Consider the following 6,787-nt stretch of genomic DNA (forward strand, 5'->3'; position numbering starts at 1 on the left):
TATACTTCAGTGAGGTACAATCTTTTTCCCTATTTAGGTTCCATCTATTTGAGACCAAAAGACTCTCCAGCGCTCCCCTGAATACCTTCCTAACCTAAATGTCCCGTGTGCCTAAGCTTAGTGAATGCACTAACTATAATGAAAGTGTAAAAGTAGTTTTACTTACCTTCCAGGACCTTGCTGTGGAGGAGTAGCAGGATTGCTAGCACTCATGTGCAGCACAGTATCCAGCTGATTCCCCTCACCGGAAGTGACAAGGGTAGGGGATTTTCACGAGGTAGGGAAATTTAATAGAACACCGGTTTTACTGCAATACTGGCACTGGCCAGGCAGCCTTAAATACCATAAAATAGCAGCCAGATGGCAACCCTAATTTTTTTTTTTTTTTAAATCAATGGGCCTGGGCCTGGGCCTGGGGCTGCAGCTCCATCAGCCCCTATGTTAATCCGGCCCTGCTCCCTATCAAGCTGTAACGGAGACGGCCAGCGCAAGATGGCGGACAAACACATGGGAGCAGAGCTCAAGTCACCACGACTTACTGACAAGCAGCTCACTCTGACGGAGTACTACTCCATACAACTAGACATTATATTCCAGCACTTCTGGGACAACTTGGAGCAACGTAGTAAGCAGACACCCCCTCCCCCGGAACAGAGGGAGCAGAGCGAGAAGGGGCCGCGCTCGGGCACTTCACGCAGAGTCGCATCCAATATTCACACTGGCAGCCTACCTGGGCCGAAGGCCACACGGAGACCAATTCCGCAGCACCGACCACACCGCCGGAAGCCCGACCGCCTCAGGCGGCGGCAGAACAACCGGGCTCTCCAGGACGCCCATGAAGGGGTAGACCCGGCCTCATCGAGCCCCCAAGTCTGTGGCTCACCGGTGCTGGCCCTACTAACGACCCGGGGCAGGAGGGCGGCTCCCTACCACTCGCCCCTCACCCTAACCATGGGGATAGTGCAGGTACTAACGTCAGTGTCACCCCGCAGAGGTATCGGCTGAAGCAGACCGATAGTCCCGCAGGACCTGCCCGCAATGGACTGGACTACATATAATCGTCACCTGAACTGTCCATGTTGCCTCCTATGACCACAACCACTTATTTACTCTGTTCTTGCCTTGCATTGCCATGATGGACTGGCGGTTCCTACAGCATGTTCCCATAACCTGTTTTATTTACGCCTACCCTCTTGCTAGCAGTGCCTAAAACTAGCAAAGCGCAGGACTGTTGTGTTTAGCCTATTTGCAAATGTTTATTATTTATAAAAACGCAAAGCCATACAGCTTCAACCATAGGCACAACTCCTACTGCCATATACATGTCTAACCCAGCTTTTTCTATTACTCACTACTAGTGAATCATAGTCGGCTGCTTCACTATTTACCAATCACAATAGGAGGTGTTTGATATATGTAGTTTATCTGCCTACTAGGTTAAAACATGCTATTCCTATCACCTAAACATATCATTTATGCAAGTATGTAAAGCATGTATCCAGCAAATAGTGAACAGATTTAATGCCTACAAGAAATCATAGCTATGTACCTACTTATTAAAAAGCGCATTGTCTAGCAAATACCCTACCTGTTATTTATCAATGGTTTAAGCTTGTTAATATAGTTTAAAATGAGGTACACTGACAGACCTGTTGGTAATTTAGGACTGCACCAGGATAGCTGATCTAGCACTGTTAAGCTTCAATTGTTCTTTTTCTTTTACTTTAATTTACTTCAGTTAACCAAGCTCCTATCATTATGTTGTTCACATGACGTTTAAAAAAAAAAAAAAAAGATGCCAGTCTTTCTTAGGAGTGTATTACACACCATCTTGTTATTATTAACCTGTGTTACCTCACAATGCCTCCTTTTTCTATTCTGTACCCCATAACGCCTGTGCCATAATAAAAGAAAGATTTACAAAAAAAAAAAACATACCCACTGTTAACCTCCCCACTGCCAGTCCCTGTCAGCTAACCTCCCTATCCACTGTTAACCCCTCCACTGCCAGCCCCGTGTCAGCCAACCTCACTACTCACTCCCTTTCCAGTCCCTGTCAGTCAACCTGTTTACCCCTTCCTCTCCAGCCCCAGTTAATCAACCCTCCTAGATAGATAGAGAGAGAGAGATAACACAAAACTTTATATGTATTGTGTCTGTCTCTTTATATTTATAATAAACATATGACACTACATGATACCTAATGTGGTGAGGAAATGTTTGTGTGTGTGATGTGGTATGTAAGTTCTAATGTCTGAATGCTGAGGACACGGATGATGCTTGGCCAGGCATTATGGGCATGTTTTGAGCTGAGTGAAGCTCAGGCACAAACAGTAAAGCGTGTCATTACTGATTCTCATAGAGAATCATTGGAGCATGGCCATTGGTGGACAGTCTAGCTGAAATACAGGAAGCAGGTAGAAAGGGGGAAATTACATTAAATCAGAGGAGTAGCAGAAAATCTGATAAAAGTAAAGATTAAAACAGGTACTTCTAAAGCTAATTTTTACACTATTTAGGGAAAAAATGCATTTAGTGACAGTAGGTTTACTGTTGTTGTGGGGGAAAAAAGGATATGATTTTTTAGCTATACAGTTCCTTTAAATTTGTAACCAGTTATTTTTTTTTCACTTGCATTAGGAACTATGTATTCATAAAAAATAAAAAAAATGTAATGCTCTTTATTAACAAATAGTACGGCTGTAAGGTCCCATATACTTACCTTGACGGTCTGCCTATCACCTGTTGCTCCGACGTGGCGGACCAGTGCATCCTGGTCCATTGTTCCGGACAGCCTCATGGCCACTGTGCGCGTGCCCCTTATTATGCCGCAGCGCACGCGAGCCTGCGTTATGACGTCAGAGGGGCTCTAAACACTAGAGGCCAAAGTACTCTCACGTTTTTTGGGGGCATGGTTACACCAAGCACTCCCCCAAAGATATAAAAGCTCACTGAGCCCAAGGCACAATGCCCTGTTGTGTTTCCTAGGTTTCTAGTGTCCCATAGAGCGTACCTTTGTCTGTTTGTCGTATATTTAGGTATTGACCCAGCTTGTCCTGACTACACTGTTTCTCTGGTTCCCTTGACCCGGCTCTGAATCTCGTTTCTGTGATTTTCTGGCTTTTCTTGACCTTGGCTTGCTCTGAAGTTCCTATTTTCCTTTTATTTTTACTTTCTATCTAGCCACTCTAACGACCTGGCATAAGGACCTTTCTCTGTCTCTATTTCACTGTAGACTTTACATTCTGTGTGTTGGGTATAACGTTACAATAGTCCTTACATGTGTTGAATTAGCCTTACAACCAGAGGGACATAGTGAACGGGGCTGGAGTGTGGTACATGAGGGGGGCGGTGGGCTCGCAAAAACATTTTCTGCCCCAGGTGACTGTAACTCTGGTTAGGCCACTGATAAATCACTTGCAAATTTACTGCTATTAGCAACTACAAATTTTTTAAATTGATATGGCAACTTTAGTAAATTAAGCAGACCTACTGCAGAGCTCTCATTGAAATCAACTAACAGTAGAAATTTCTAAGTATAAGGAATGTTATGAATTTATAACTTTGCATGTGGCCCTCGGATAAATCTTATTTTTTAACACGGCCCTTTTATTTAATAAGGTTGGACAGCCCTGATCTACACTAACACAAAAACATGTAAACAGAGTCAAGAGGAAACTAGTGTCATAACTAGAAGTAGACAAATATATATATATATATATACACTGTATAATTGATTCATAAAACAAAATCTGACATCAGATCTTCCCAGTCTGTGCAATTTGTTATCATTATAATCAATGTATTCAGGCGTGAATATGCTTTCATTAAATTCATTTACAACAAACTCCTAAAATAAACTCACACACTGACTGGAGAAACCTTGAAGTTTCCTTGCAGTCACTTTGGCCTTAACTGCCTCAGACTGAACCAGCAAGTTCTGTTTACAGGTATTATATTTTGTGACTAATTATTTGTAGAAAGGAAATGCCCATGATCCTATCCTATTAGAATAAAAGGAGAATTTGACAGATTATTTTAGTCTCCGAAGACTCAAGGACTGGATTTGGACATCAATTTGCCTGGTATGATGGTGCCAAATATGTTGAATAATACATTCATTTTCATTTTCTAATCCTAACATCTCAGCAGGGCAACCATTTATGGCTTTAATTTTACTATTTCCACACTTAATTCATGCATAAAATGTATTAGCAAGATCTATAGGCGTGGAAGCACAATTATACATCTATTCACAATGGAGAATGCAAAATTAATCTCATTATTTTCTTTAATTCAGCATAATATGTATAATTTGTACATTTCAGAGACAAGTCAATGTGGCAGCTGATTAGTCGGAGATAAGGCATTCTCAACATAGGCACCTGTTGTTATAATTAAATATTACACTCACAAATGTTACATATTTCATTACCTACACTTGTTTCCGAAGACCAACTATATTTCATTTCTTAAACAGTGTCTGATTGTCTGTCTATCTATCTGTCTGTCTGTCTGCCTCTCTCTCTCTCTTGCTCTCTGTATTGCATTTTGTGGTGTATGTTTAGAACTTTGCCTTCAATTCTAACATCTTTGACTTATCAATTGTCCTCTCATTTTAAACTCTCATGGAGTTTACCTGCTTTTGATACATGGTATCTTTTTTATTTGACTAGTTTCACATATTTTTGTTTACTTCACTTGTTTATTACTAATTTTATTTATTCCCTTTTTTATGGGGGAAACCCCGGTGGGTGGGTGATCTTTTAGCCCTAGACGATAAACGTTACTGTTAACAAAATGTGTTACTCAGTCTCTGTTTTTCAATATCCTCTATTTAAAGGGACCTTGTAGACATTGTACTTGTTTCCTCTCATTGAAGGTGGAGTCCACTGGCACTGTCCTCATGCTAGATCTTCAATATTGTTTTTCAACAAATTCAAATACAATGTGGAATGAGTGGATGGATTATTTTCTTAAATATTTCTGTGTTTGTTCTTCCAGTTTGAATTTTAAATAACTTTAGTCTGTGAAGTCTCTGTGCCATTGTTCATTCAGATGGCAGGGCCGGACTGGCCCACCGGGATACCGGGAAATTTCCCGGTGGGCCGCGGCACCTGGGGGCTGCGCTGGGAATGTATGTGCCACCGGGTGTCCGATGGCACACACTCTGAGGGGGCCGGCCGGCGGCCGCATTCCATGCTGCAGCCGCCGGACCGGGTGGCAGCCTCGCCTGTCCGGTGGCACTCCTGTCACTAATGCTGGGGGCTGAAGGAGAAGGGAGGAGCATGTCTCTGTACCATGCTCCCTCGCGGTTCCCACAATTCCCAGCACAGGAACCGCGAGGGAGCATGGTAGAGAGACATGCTCCTCCCTCCTCCTTCAGCCCCCAGCATTAGGAGTGCCGCCGGACCGGCGAGGCTGCAGTGAAAGGCTGGCCCCCCTGACTCCTCTCAGGTGGGTGGGGGGAGTGGGGGGGGGAGAAAGACAGTGGGAGAATAGAGTGACAGAGGGGGAGGAAGAGTGCCACAGGGAAAGGAGGGAGAAAGAGACATAGGGGGGAGAATAGAGAGACAGAGGGGGAGGGAGAGTGCCACAGGGAAAGGAGGGAGAAAGAGACAGAGGGGGAGGGAGAGTGCCACAGGGAAAGGAGTGAGAAAGAGACAGAGGGAGAGAATAGAGAGACAGAGGGGGAGGGAGAGACAGAGGGGGGGGAATAGAGAGACAGAGGGGGAGGGAGAGACAGAGGGGGGAGAATAGAGAGACAGAGAGGAAGAGATATGTGGGGGAGAGAGAGAGACACAGGGAAAGGGGGGAGAAAGAGACAGGGGAAAAGAGAGAGAGGGAGAAAGGAGAGAGACACACAAGGGGAGGGGAAGAGAGAAACAGAGGGAGAAAAGAGAGAGACACACAAGGGGAGGGGGAGAAAGGCAGAGGGGGAAGAGAGAGACTGGGAAGGAGAGGGGAGACCCCCCCCCCCCCGCCACGAGGCTCTCCCCTGCCAGCCGATCTCCCTCCCCGTTCCACAGGCACCATGCGGGCAGCCGGCTCCTCTGCGTCCTTCTCGCACGAGCACAGAGCGTTGCCGCGGTTACCATGAATTCCTGGTGGTCGCAGTGTTGAGAGTGAACTCTAGCCCCATAGACACACTGCCCCCACACACACAACATACACATGCACACGTTGCCCCCCACACACATACACAGCCCCCTACACACACATTCACAGCCCCCCCATACACACATTTCCCCACACACCCTACGCATTCACACACTACACCCCCCCCACACACACATACACTGAACCTTTCACACACACGGCACCCCTCACACATTGCACCACTGCTCCTATACCCTACTACAGCCCCATATCCCAGCAGACCCCAGGTAAGTTGCCAAACTGTTCTTAAACGGTTTGACTACTTACTCTGTGAGGGGGTCCTGGCACTCCTTGCACCATAATCACTACACAGAGCAGTAGTGGTTATTGTGCATTGATTTTTTTCTTTAAATAATCTACAAGTGCCCCTCCCGGGATCAGGCTCTGGATCCTCCACTGGTATATGACATGTATATTAATGTGTGTATTAGTTATATACATATATATATATACATATATACATACGTATATATATATATATATATATATATATATAAAATTATGCCTTTTATATTGACACATATATTAATGTACATTTATATATGCATAATACACAGAGAAATGTCATTAATATGTACCATATGTAATGAGCAGATATTGGCTAGGTGCATACTCCAGCACAATAACA

The sequence above is a fragment of the Pelobates fuscus genome, chromosome 3 (assembly GCF_036172605.1).
Source record: "Pelobates fuscus isolate aPelFus1 chromosome 3, aPelFus1.pri, whole genome shotgun sequence".
Lineage (NCBI taxonomy): Eukaryota > Metazoa > Chordata > Amphibia > Anura > Pelobatidae > Pelobates > Pelobates fuscus.